This window comes from Misgurnus anguillicaudatus, chromosome 6 (assembly GCF_027580225.2).
Source record: "Misgurnus anguillicaudatus chromosome 6, ASM2758022v2, whole genome shotgun sequence".
Lineage (NCBI taxonomy): Eukaryota > Metazoa > Chordata > Actinopteri > Cypriniformes > Cobitidae > Misgurnus > Misgurnus anguillicaudatus.
In genome coordinates this window covers 1,702,451-1,715,639 of record NC_073342.2, presented here as the reverse complement: position 1 = coordinate 1,715,639, position 13,189 = coordinate 1,702,451, and the positions used below count along the sequence as shown (strand labels likewise).

The 13,189-nt window shown below is 35.7% G+C and overlaps 4 non-coding genes across 4 annotated transcripts; all 4 read right to left on the bottom strand.

The window, feature by feature from the left end:
• Positions 1–2,254: 2,254 nt before the first annotated feature.
• On the bottom strand, positions 2,255–2,419 carry LOC129435536 (U1 spliceosomal RNA). Its single transcript, XR_008641335.2, has one exon. It is a non-coding gene; the product is annotated as a U1 spliceosomal RNA (small nuclear RNA).
• A 2,137-nt stretch (positions 2,420–4,556) lies between these two features.
• Positions 4,557–4,747, bottom strand: LOC141364443 (U2 spliceosomal RNA). The gene has a single exon (XR_012370163.1). It is a non-coding gene; the product is annotated as a U2 spliceosomal RNA (small nuclear RNA).
• Positions 4,748–9,763: 5,016 nt separating this feature from the next.
• On the bottom strand, positions 9,764–9,928 carry LOC141364587 (U1 spliceosomal RNA). Its single transcript, XR_012370298.1, has one exon. It is a non-coding gene; the product is annotated as a U1 spliceosomal RNA (small nuclear RNA).
• A 1,068-nt stretch (positions 9,929–10,996) lies between these two features.
• Positions 10,997–11,187, bottom strand: LOC141364442 (U2 spliceosomal RNA). The gene has a single exon (XR_012370162.1). It is a non-coding gene; the product is annotated as a U2 spliceosomal RNA (small nuclear RNA).
• Positions 11,188–13,189: the final 2,002 nt, after the last annotated feature.

The following is a 13,189-nucleotide window of genomic DNA, read 5'->3' as shown; positions in this document are numbered from 1 at the left end:
TCAGCTTTCAGAAGAGATCAGATGTGTTTCAACGGTAGACACTTTTAAATCTAGATGAAAAACACGACGGTTTAACTTTGCATTTACTGAATGATTTAAAACAGTACGAATGAAACAGTATAAAAGAATACAACAGTATGAACCTGTAGCTGGAATCAGCTTTCGGATGAGATCAGATGTGTTTCAACAGTAGGCACTTTTAAACCTAGATTAAAAACACATCAGTTTAACTTTGCATTTACTGAATGATTTAAAACAGTACGAATAAAACAGTATAAAAGAATACAACAGTATGATCGGTTTAACTTTGCATTTACTGAATGATTTAAAACAGTACGAATAAAACAGTTTAAAAGAATACAACAGTATGATCGGTTTAACTTTAGATTTACTGAATGATTTAAAACAGTACGAATAAAACAGTATAAAAGAATACAACAGTATGAACCTGTATAGCTGGAATCAGCTTCAGATGAGATCAGATGTGTTTCAACAGTAGGCACTTTTAAATCTAGATTAAAAACACCATCGGTTTAACTTTGCATTTACTGAATGATTTAAAATAAAACAGTATAAAAGAATAAAACAGTATGAACCTTACCCGCCATAAAGGGAATGAAGCTTACGGTATGGTGCTTACCTGCAGAAATAAAGTACAAAAAGAACACACAGAACTTCAATTTTCAACCTGTTTGTGATTACCACACAATCCCGTCACCTGGCTGTGGTCTTCATTTGGTGAACGGTTCTTCACTCATAATTGACCTATACAAGAAATAGAAAAGAATATTAAGCAATTCTGCTATTACATTTAGATGTGCCCCAAGAACACAGACACACCGGCTCCAAAATGTTGAAACAGTACATTTCTGTTATTTTAATGTGGCAAATGTGTCAGCTTTAAAAGAACCATACCTTACCTTTTAAACAGGATGCGCACTGCATTAAATACCTTTACTCCCAGCATAAGCAAGCAATTTTCAAAATGCTTTAAAAGTAAATGGTGATTATTTTACTTGTTTGCCTGTTTTTGACTACCATAGAATCCTGTCGCCTGGATTCCAACCTATCATTTTCAGGCTTGTAAAGCAAATAATGAAATACATTATCATTGACTTCCATAGTAGGAAAAAAAATATTTTGGAAGTATCGTGATAAATGATGAAGAAAATATTTTGAAAAATGATGGTTAGCACACAGTCGATGGTACCTATTAAATTTCATCATATTTTTTTATTCCTACTATGGAAGTCAATGGTCACTATCTGCTGTGGGTTTACCATCATTCCTCAAAATATCTTCTTTTGTGTTAATCAGAAAAAACGAACGCATACAGGTTTAAAACAACACGAGGATGAGTAAATGATGACAGAATTATCATTATTATAAATTGAAATATTTTCTTACTGCAAGTCATTTAGGTAATCAAGAAAATACTTTACCCGTTGTCTTTGCAAGTTAAACAAATACAGCTTTGCTTCCAGGTCTGTCGACGTTGCTGTGGTTTTTCGACAGCTGTAGTATGAAGGGTAGCGAATGAATGAATACATTGCACAAAAAATCCTTTTTAACTATGCAAATATCTAAAAAGTCTTAAAATAAGATGCATTATTTTGATGAGCAAAAGGACATAAGAAAATAAGCCTAGCCTTTCGGGAGAAAAAACATAAAATTTAAGTGAATTTGGGCTTAAAACAAGCAAATAAATCTGCCAAAGGGGTTAGAAACAAATCTAGATTTAAACACCTAATTCAAGAAAAATTGTCTTAGCCCATTGGCAGATTTGTTGGCTTGTTTTAATGTACATTCATGTACAATATTTCGTTTTGTCTTGTATTTCTAAGCATTTTGTACTGCCCAACGTTGTCTAGGTTGTTTAACGGTTGTCATTTTCTTTTAAAAGCTTTATAATTTATTAGTTTGGATGATTGCCATTCCTGAGAACCGCTTACATTGTAAGTAAAAGAATCATCTAAGCATTATTTTGTTGAATGTCTCTTAGACATGTAGCTGTTTGATTGTGGTTCTATTTAATGGCCAGTCTATACTTGGGGAACGGTCAAACGTCTATTAGATTTTCACTGACAGCCCAAATTAAGCCTTGTTTTAGCCTAGACACATATTCGCGGTCTATTAGAAGTTATGTAGTCGTTTAATAGCCGCTTTTTGATGACCAATGCGTTCTTGTGCCGTGGTTAGGCGTCTCTTGGATTTTCCGTAAAAAGACAAACGAATCTATTTTTAACACAAAGGCCGGGGGAGAGCGCGAACGCAGTCCCCCACTATCAGAAATTTTGCAGTCGAGATTCCCACATTTGGGGAATTCGCAAAGGGTCAGCACAACCGGAGTGCAATGGCTGAGCCTCGCCCTGGGTGAACCACCTTCATGATCATGGTATCTCCCCTGCCAGGTAAGTATGAGCAACAGCCTTTGAGGCCAGACGGCCGCATCTTCCTGTGACCGATCACATCGACGGCGCCCCCGAAGGCCGTCCGACTACCATTTCATTACTGTGTGTGACCAGGTGGAAAGGCGCACGAAGCCAGGTCTGAAACCAAATATTCTTCGAGATCTACCCATTTTCCGTTTCCAGCCCGGTTAAACCGTGCAGAGAGAAAAACGTGAAACAATTTAAATCAAATGGATTTAAATAGCGCATTTCAATATATCGTTTCGTTATTACAAAGTAACTTTACGTGGAATAGAAACAAAGAAATGTACAGAGCAATCGAGAAACAACGAAAGCATAGCAATTTTAGAACGTGGATAAATAAAAACACAAGGGCTCAATGACTTACCCGTTGTCGTTGTGAGTTAAACAAATACAGCTATGCTTCCAGATCTGCCGACGTTGCTGTGGTTCTTCGACAGCTGTAGTACAGTGAAAAAAAAGTTTTCAGGTGTTTTGAACATCCCAATCTGTCTCGTTCGCTTTTTCAGCTGTGTCGATGATGTTTAAGTCGTCATCGTGTCACCTCCAAAATACGAATGCATACAGGTTGAAAACAACACGAGGATGAATAAATGATGACAGAGTTATCATTATAAATTAAAATATGTTCTTACTGCAAGTCATTTAGGTAATCAAGAAAATACTTTACCCGTTGTCTTAAACAAATACAGCTATGCTTCCAGGCGTGTCGACGTTGCTGTGGTTTTTCGACCGCTGTAGTATGAAGGGTAGTGGAAAAAAAAGTTTTCAGGGGCCTCATTTATCAAACGTGCGTACGCACAGAAGTGTGCGTAAAGTGTGCGTAGGAACAGTTTTACGCAAAGTGTGGAATTTATCAAATTGCACTTATACGTAGAAATGTGTGTAAATATACGCACACCTCTGAGTATGCGTACGCAGAGCATCTAGTGGTAGAATAGCGATACTACACACAGGACCCTGTTCCAGTGAGTAAAGAAGTGTCTATTTTTTATCCACAAGCAGGTGTTAAAATGATTAATGTCAGTATGGTAACAGAAAATAATTATAATTATTTATTTGTGATCTGTATCTGTATCTGTGAAAGCTCTACATGTGATTTGTATAAATGAAGTCTCCGACAAATGCTTGACACAGTGCAATGGCTTATCTTGCGTTATTGGAAGACTTGGCAAATAATCCATTCCGCCGGTAGCGCGTTTTCAAAGATCGCGCCAATGATGCTGGTTATATATGCTGCTGTCCAAGGTGGAAAGTTGTCTGTCCTCCTCCAGTTGCACTCGTTTCACGTCGGTGTGCTGTGACGCGTTTTTTTGCTGATAATTTAATGTCAACCCACTTTTTTATTTCTGGAAGTGTTCTCTCCTCATATTCAACGGAATTACACTCAATGGTAACATGTTCCCATGTAGATTTGTTTTCTTTTGTTAGTCATTCCTCCCGCACTAAGTAAACCAAACAGGATGTGTTATTAGGATTTAACCTCATCCACCAGTAACTCAATTTCTGTGTCTGTAAAATTCCTCTTTTACGCTCTCTTTGTCATTATTGCGATGAGGGAAAAAGCACAACCACGTGACATATAACGGGAGGTGTTGTCACCATATATGGTTCATTGGAGGCGTTTCGGAATGCAAATGACTATGAACGTGCACGAGCATGGTGCTTAAGAACAAGTGGGATTTATCATCAAGGATTACTTACTGATGTGCGTACGAACCACGTGCGCACGTTTGATAAATCCCGATTTTTTTGTACTTAGGCACATTCTAAATTTCATTCGTAGGTACAAATGTAGAACATTTTCTACGCAATGTTGATAAATGAGGCCCCAGGTGTTTTTAACATCCCAAACTGTCTCGTACGATTTTCTTGCGCCTTCAGCTGTGTCGAGGCTGTTTAATTCGTCCTGGTATCACCTCCGCAAACTGTAAGGAAAATAATTAAATACATTACAAAAACATTTCGTTATCAGCGTGTTCATTTCCATGCAAGCTTTTCGTTAAACCAATAATGCCAACGAATACACAGCACTTTTAAAACACACGAATTAAAAAACACTCTGTCATTCACGCACAAAAGAAACAAATTCTGATTTTTACCTAACTTATTTGTCCCCGAGAAGGGGAGCGCACCGTTCATGGAAACACTGCAATACCACGTCGATGCATGGAGTGGAAGGAGCAAGCTCCGCTTCCATTTCCGAAGGTCAAAAATCCATTTAACGTATAGTCCCCGGGTAGGAGACGTATCAGACATTAAACTGATAAGAACAGATACTACACTTGATCTTAGCCAAAAGGCCGAGAAGCGATACCGCAATAGACGCAGCCAAAGGGCAGCCGGCGAAGGCGCTGGCTTTCGGGGTGGAGGCTAGCGGGCATTTAACTCTAATATGAAGTAGTATGTAATATGAATATGTAGAGTGAAAAAAAAGTGTTAAAGTGTTTTAAACATCCAAATCTGTTCGTTTACTTTGTATTTTTTTCCTGTTTTCGAGTAAAAAAGAATTCTTAAATCGAGATGCATTTTCTTAAGCAAAGTGGCTTAGATTTTAAGTCTTGTTTACTGAAATAAATTCTAAAATGTAATAGGTTAAGGCCTAAATCAAGTAAAAATATATGCCAGTGGTTTAAGGGAAATAAACCTAAATTGAGTTTATTATTGCATTAAGTTGGAACAGAAATTAAGTTTATTTTTCTTACCCCACCGGCAGATATTTTTACTTGTTTTAAATATAAACCTGTTGCTTTTTAGAATTTATTTCAATTATTACAACACATAATATCTTAAGCCACTTTGCTTAACAAGTAAATGCATCTCGATTTAAGAATGGTCAGATATTTACTAGAAAACAAGACAAAAACTTCCAAACATGAATTTACAGACGGCTGGAAATTTTAAACAAAATAACTAGACATACCTATTCGGGTCTGCTCCCGTTTGCTGTGATGAAGGGGGTCTTAGTCCAAAGCACATTTTGAGGAATACTTACACATTTTACTTCTTATTTCTTTAGAATGAATTATTATTTATTTTCAATTACAAAGTATGCGATCTGATTTTCTATTTATTTATTTATTTAGCTTGTTGCACATTTGATTTGTTGCCGCATCATTCCGTGTTAATGTATTTCAATGTATTTGTTTATAAGCAAAAAGTGCGTTATTATAATTCATTATATAGCTGCGAAATATATAAAAGTATTCCCAGCAAACACAAAACGTTTTTATAACGTTTTTGTATTTGCTGGGTTGGCATCACTTTCTTTAGCTCACACAAAATTCTACCAAAAAACAGCATATCATTTTCTACTAAATAACTGCATACACTGTGGATTAAAAATGTCCGGAATGCGAACCTGGTAAAACCCAGGTAAAAAAAGCAAATAAAAAATAAACCATTTTGATTTAGCAAAAGTTTACAAATAAATGCACTCCCTGTACACAACAAGCACGTCTCGTTACCATTCATATTTTGCGTGATTTAAGTTTCGTCGCATACATTTTGGAATAAAATAAGGCTTTTAATGTATGCAGACTTCATTCTCCATTAAGGGCTTATCAATCATAATGAACGCTGTTAACTATTCTCATTGAATGGTCTAAATCCAATGCTGGTAAAGAAATCAAATGTCCATTTAAACGCAACAAGCAAACAGCTATGCTTCCAGGTCTGTCGACGTTGCTGTGGTTTTTCGACAGCTGTAATATGAAGGGTAGAGTGAAAAAAGTGTTTAAGTGTTTTAAACATCCAAATCTGTTCGTTTACTTGCTACTTTTTTCCTGTTTTCGAGTAAAAAAATAATTCTTAAATCGAGATGCATTTTCTTGTTAAGCAAAGTGGCTTAGATTTTAAGTCTTGTTTACTGAAATAAATTCTAAAATGTAATAGGTTAAGGCCTAAATCAAGTAAAAATATATGCCAGTGGGTTAAGGGAAATAAACCTAAATTGAGTTTATTATTGAATTAAGTTGAAACTGAAATTAAGTTTATTTTTCTTACCCCGCCGGCAGATATTTTTACTTGTTTTAAATATAAACCTGTTGATTTTTGTAATTTATTTCAATTATTACAATACATAACATCTTAAGCCACTTTGCGTAACAAGTAAATGCATGTCGATTTAAGAATTGTCAGATATTTACTAGAAAACAAGACAATAACAGCAAGACAGACCATAATTTACTTTTTTCTTCCAAACATGAATTTACAGACGGCTGGAAATTTTAAATAAAACAACTAGACATACCTATTCGGGTCTGCTCCCGTTTGCTGTGATGAACGGGGTCTTGGTCCAAAGCACATTTTGAGGAATACTTACACATTTTACTTCTTATTTCTTTAGAATTAATTATTATTTATTTTCAATTACAAAGTATGCGATCTGATTTTCTAATCGCGGTGTGTTTTATTCCTCGTTTGCTTGCATGGATTTGCTTTATTTATTTTGCTTGTTGCATTTAAATGCACATTTGATTTGTTGCCGCATTATCCTGTGTTAATGTATTTCAACGTGCTTATAAACAAAAAGTGCGTTATTATAACCAATTATATAGCTGTGAAATATATAAAAGTATTCCCAAAAACCCAGGTAAAAAAGTAAAATAAAAAATAAACCATTTTGATTTAGCAAAAGTTTACAAATAAATGCACTCCCTGTACACAACAAGCACGTCTGGTTACCATTCATGTTTTGCATGATTTAAGTCTCGTCGCATACATGTTTGCGTAAGGATTTGATATTTATTTTTTGTGGAAGTTTATTAAACTAAAAGGCTTTGTATTTTTGCTCCGTGAGCCGCTTGGACGCTGTTTAAATAGTCATCGGGAGTTAACTGTATTTTGCTGTCCTGCAGTTTTTTTCTTTCTTTACGTGTGTATATAAGTGTATGTACCATTTATATAACTATTTCCACATGTAATATCTGAGCGGTGGTTTTTGAGACTTAAACAGAAGGCGAGAGTATGTTTGTGTGTTTTGGTTTATTTTTGGTTCGTCACTGCTTTTAAGAACTATGCACTGATTTGCTGTGTGGTTTGTCCCTTCTGTTAAAAAGTGGATTTAATCTAGTCTCTCCAATTGTGGGTAAATAACCGGTGGGCCGTAAATTTTATCTTTTAAATATTTTTAAGCACTTTCTGTAAAAAATAAATTTGTACTATTTTTGGAGAGTCACGTCTCTGTCTTTAATCCCATCCGAACCAGCAGGGTCCTTTTCATATTTTTGTAACTTTTTTGTTTGTTTATTTTTTCTCTTGGGTTCAATCTATTTTCCTGTGTGAATAAATAACCCAGGTGACCTAGTCGGTTCCTTTTCATACCTTTAACCAAAGGTTACACATGCAAGCAAACGAGGAATAACACATACGATTAGATCATCACGTCACATACTTTGGAATTAATAAGAAACAATTATTCAGTCTAAAGAAATGAGAAGTAAAACGTGTATGTACTTCTTCAAATGGGCACACTTTGGACAACGACCCCCGTCATTACAGTAAAATGTTTTCCCTACTTCCGGTCAAAGCCGCCATTTTGTGAAATGGGCATATAGGCGACGCTGGAGCATGCCGCCATTGTCTCTGTTCAACAAAACAATTGTGTTTATATATAGATCTATTCGATTTTTTTTCGATTTCAATCACCGAATACAAGGTACAACACGATGCCATCTGGCCCTTCTCTCTGGTTTATGTTTGTAAGGAAAATAGAGGGCGAAATTCCATTTCAGTCAAACATTCCTTCGTGCCACGCTGCTTTTTTTCTTTGAACAAAAAAAACCCGTGTGCTCCGCCTAGTGGTCTTCATTTGGTGAACGGTTCTTCACTCATAATTGACCTATACAAGAAATAGAGAAGAATATTAAGCAATTCTGCTCTTACATTTAGATGTGCCCCAAGAACACAGACACACCGGCTCCAAAATGTTGAAACAGTACATTTCTGTTATTTTAATGTGGCAAATGTGTCAGCTTTAAAAGAATCATACCTTACCTTTTAAACAGGATGCGCACTGCATTAAATACCTTTACTCCCAGCATAAGCAAGCAATTTTCAAAATGCTTTAAAAGTAAATGGTGATTATTTTACTTGTTTGCCTGTTTTTGACTACCATAGAATCCTGTCGCCTGGATTCCAACCTATCATTTTCAGGCTTGTAAAGCAAATAATGAAATACATTATCATTGACTTCCATAGTAGGAAAAAAAATATTTTGGAAGTATCGTGATAAATGATGAAGAAAATATTTTGAAAAATGATGGTTAGCACACAGTCGATGGTACCTATTAAATTTCATCATATTTTTTTATTCCTACTATGGAAGTCAATGGTCACTATCTGCTGTGGGTTTACCATCATTCCTCAAAATATCTTCTTTTGTGTTAATCAGAAAAAACGAACGCATACAGGTTTAAAACAACACGAGGATGAGTAAATGATGACAGAATTATCATTATTATAAATTGAAATATTTTCTTACTGCAAGTCATTTAGGTAATCAAGAAAATACTTTACCCGTTGTCTTTGCAAGTTAAACAAATACAGCTTTGCTTCCAGGTCTGTCGACGTTGCTGCGGTTTTTCGACAGCTGTAGTATGAAGGGTAGCGAATGAATGAATACATTGCACAAAAAATCCTTTTTAACTATGCAAATATCTAAAAAGTCTTAAAATAAGATGCATTATTTTGATGAGCAAAAGGACATAAGAAAATAAGCCTAGCCTTTCGGGAGAAAAAACATAAAATTTAAGTGAATTTGGGCTTAAAACAAGCAAATAAATCTGCCAAAGGGGTTAGAAACAAATCTAGATTTAAACACCTAATTCAAGAAAAATTGTCTTAGCCCATTGGCAGATTTGTTGGCTTGTTTTAATGTACATTCATGTACAATATTTCGTTTTGTCTTGTATTTCTAAGCATTTTGTACTGCCCAACGTTGTCTAGGTTGTTTAACGGTTGTCATTTTCTTTTAAAAGCTTTATAATTTATTAGTTTGGATGATTGCCATTCCTGAGAACCGCTTACATTGTAAGTAAAAGAATCATCTAAGCATTATTTCGTTGAATGTCTCTTAGACATGTAGCTGTTTGATTGTGGTTCTATTTAATGGCCAGTCTATACTTGGGGAACGGTCAAACGTCTATTAGATTTTCACTGACAGCCCAAATTAAGCCTTGTTTTAGCCTAGACACATATTCGCGGTCTATTAGAAGTTATGTAGTCGTTTAATAGCCGCTTTTTGATGACCAATGCGTTCTTGTGCCGTGGTTAGGCGTCTCTTGGATTTTCCGTAAAAAGACAAACGAATCTATTTTTAACACAAAGGCCAGGGGAGAGCGCGAACGCAGTCCCCCACTATCAGAAATTTTGCAGTCGAGATTCCCACATTTGGGGAATTCGCAAAGGGTCAGCACAACCGGAGTGCAATGGCTGAGCCTCGCCCTGGGTGAACCACCTTCATGATCATGGTATCTCCCCTGCCAGGTAAGTATGAGCAACAGCCTTTGAGGCCAGACGGCCGCATCTTCCTGTGACCGATCACATCGACGGCGCCCCCGAAGGCCGTCCGACTACCATTTCATTACTGTGTGTGACCAGGTGGAAAGGCGCACGAAGCCAGGTCTGAAACCAAATATTCTTCGAGATCTACCCATTTTCCGTTTCCAGCCCGGTTAAACCGTGCAGAGAGAAAAACGTGAAACAATTTAAATCAAATGGATTTAAATAGCGCATTTCAATATATCGTTTCGTTATTACAAAGTAACTTTACGTGGAATAGAAACAAAGAAATGTACAGAGCAATCGAGAAACAACGAAAGCATAGCAATTTTAGAACGTGGATAAATAAAAACACAAGGGCTCAATGACTTACCCGTTGTCGTTGTGAGTTAAACAAATACAGCTATGCTTCCAGATCTGCCGACGTTGCTGTGGTTCTTCGACAGCTGTAGTACAGTGAAAAAAAAGTTTTCAGGTGTTTTGAACATCCCAATCTGTCTCGTTCGCTTTTTCAGCTGTGTCGATGATGTTTAAGTCGTCATCGTGTCACCTCCAAAATACGAATGCATACAGGTTGAAAACAACACGAGGATGAATAAATGATGACAGAGTTATCATTATAAATTAAAATATTTTCTTACTGCAAGTCATTTAGGTAATCAAGAAAATACTTTACCCGTTGTCTTAAACAAATACAGCTATGCTTCCAGGCGTGTCGACGTTGCTGTGGTTTTTCGACCGCTGTAGTATGAAGGGTAGTGGAAAAAAAAGTTTTCAGGTGTTTTTAACATCCCAAACTGTCTCGTACGATTTTCTTGCGCCTTCAGCTGTGTCGAGGCTGTTTAATTCGTCCTGGTATCACCTCCGCAAAGGAAAATAATTAAATACATTACAAAAACATTTCGTTATCAGCGTGTTCATTTCCATGCAAGCTTTTCGTTAAACCAATAATGCCAACGAATACACAGCACTTTTAAAACACACGAATTAAAAAACACTCTGTCATTCACGCACAAAAGAAACAAATTCTGTTTTTTACCTAACTTATTTGTCCCCGAGAAGGGGAGCGCACCGTTCATGGAAACACTGCAATACCACGTCGATGCATGGAGTGGAAGGAGCAAGCTCCGCTTCCATTTCCGAAGGTCAAAAATCCATTTAACGTATAGTCCCCGGGTAGGAGACGTATCAGACATTAAACTGATAAGAACAGATACTACACTTGATCTTAGCCAAAAGGCCGAGAAGCGATACCGCAATAGACGCAGCCAAAGGGGAGCCGGCGAAGGCGCTGGCTTTCGGGGTGGAGGCTAGCGGGCATTTAACTCTAATATGAAGTAGTATGTAATATGAAGGGTAGAGTGAAAAAAAAGTGTTAAAGTGTTTTAAACATCCAAATCTGTTCGTTTACTTTGTATTTTTTTCCTGTTTTCGAGTAAAAAAGAATTCTTAAATCGAGATGCATTTTCTTAAGCAAAGTGGCTTAGATTTTAAGTCTTGTTTACTGAAATAAATTCTAAAATGTAATAGGTTAAGGCCTAAATCAAGTAAAAATATATGCCAGTGGTTTAAGGGAAATAAACCTAAATTGAGTTTATTATTGCATTAAGTTGGAACAGAAATTAAGTTTATTTTTCTTACCCCACCGGCAGATATTTTTACTTGTTTTAAATATAAACCTGTTGCTTTTTAGAATTTATTTCAATTATTACAACACATAATATCTTAAGCCACTTTGCTTAACAAGTAAATGCATCTCGATTTAAGAATGGTCAGATATTTACTAGAAAACAAGACAAAAACTTCCAAACATGAATTTACAGACGGCTGGAAATTTTAAACAAAATAACTAGACATACCTATTCGGGTCTGCTCCCGTTTGCTGTGATGAAGGGGGTCTTAGTCCAAAGCACATTTTGAGGAATACTTACACATTTTACTTCTTATTTCTTTAGAATGAATTATTATTTATTTTCAATTACAAAGTATGCGATCTGATTTTCTATTTATTTATTTATTTAGCTTGTTGCACATTTGATTTGTTGCCGCATCATTCCGTGTTAATGTATTTCAATGTATTTGTTTATAAGCAAAAAGTGCGTTATTATAATTCATTATATAGCTGCGAAATATATAAAAGTATTCCCAGCAAACACAAAACGTTTTTATAACGTTTTTGTATTTGCTGGGTTGGCATCACTTTCTTTAGCTCACACAAAATTCTACCAAAAAACAGCATATCATTTTCTACTAAATAACTGCATACACTGTGGATTAAAAATGTCCGGAATGCGAACCTGGTAAAACCCAGGTAAAAAAAGCAAATAAAAAATAAACCATTTTGATTTAGCAAAAGTTTACAAATAAATGCACTCCCTGTACACAACAAGCACGTCTCGTTACCATTCATATTTTGCGTGATTTAAGTTTCGTCGCATACATTTTGGAATAAAATAAGGCTTTTAATGTATGCAGACTTCATTCTCCATTAAGGGCTTATCAATCATAATGAACGCTGTTAACTATTCTCATTGAATGGTCTAAATCCAATGCTGGTAAAGAAATCAAATGTCCATTTAAACGCAACAAGCAAACAGCTATGCTTCCAGGTCTGTCGACGTTGCTGTGGTTTTTCGACAGCTGTAATATGAAGGGTAGAGTGAAAAAAGTGTTTAAGTGTTTTAAACATCCAAATCTGTTCGTTTACTTGCTACTTTTTTCCTGTTTTCGAGTAAAAAAATAATTCTTAAATCGAGATGCATTTTCTTGTTAAGCAAAGTGGCTTAGATTTTAAGTCTTGTTTACTGAAATAAATTCTAAAATGTAATAGGTTAAGGCCTAAATCAAGTAAAAATATATGCCAGTGGGTTAAGGGAAATAAACCTAAATTGAGTTTATTATTGAATTAAGTTGAAACTGAAATTAAGTTTATTTTTCTTACCCCGCCGGCAGATATTTTTACTTGTTTTAAATATAAACCTGTTGATTTTTGTAATTTATTTCAATTATTACAATACATAACATCTTAAGCCACTTTGCGTAACAAGTAAATGCATCTCGATTTAAGAATTGTCAGATATTTACTAGAAAACAAGACAATAACAGCAAGACAGACCTTAATTTACTTTTTTCTTCCAAACATGAATTTACAGACGGCTGGAAATTTTAAATAAAACAACTAGACATACCTATTCGGGTCTGCTCCCGTTTGCTGTGATGAACGGGGTCTTGGTCCAAAGCACATTTTGAGGAAT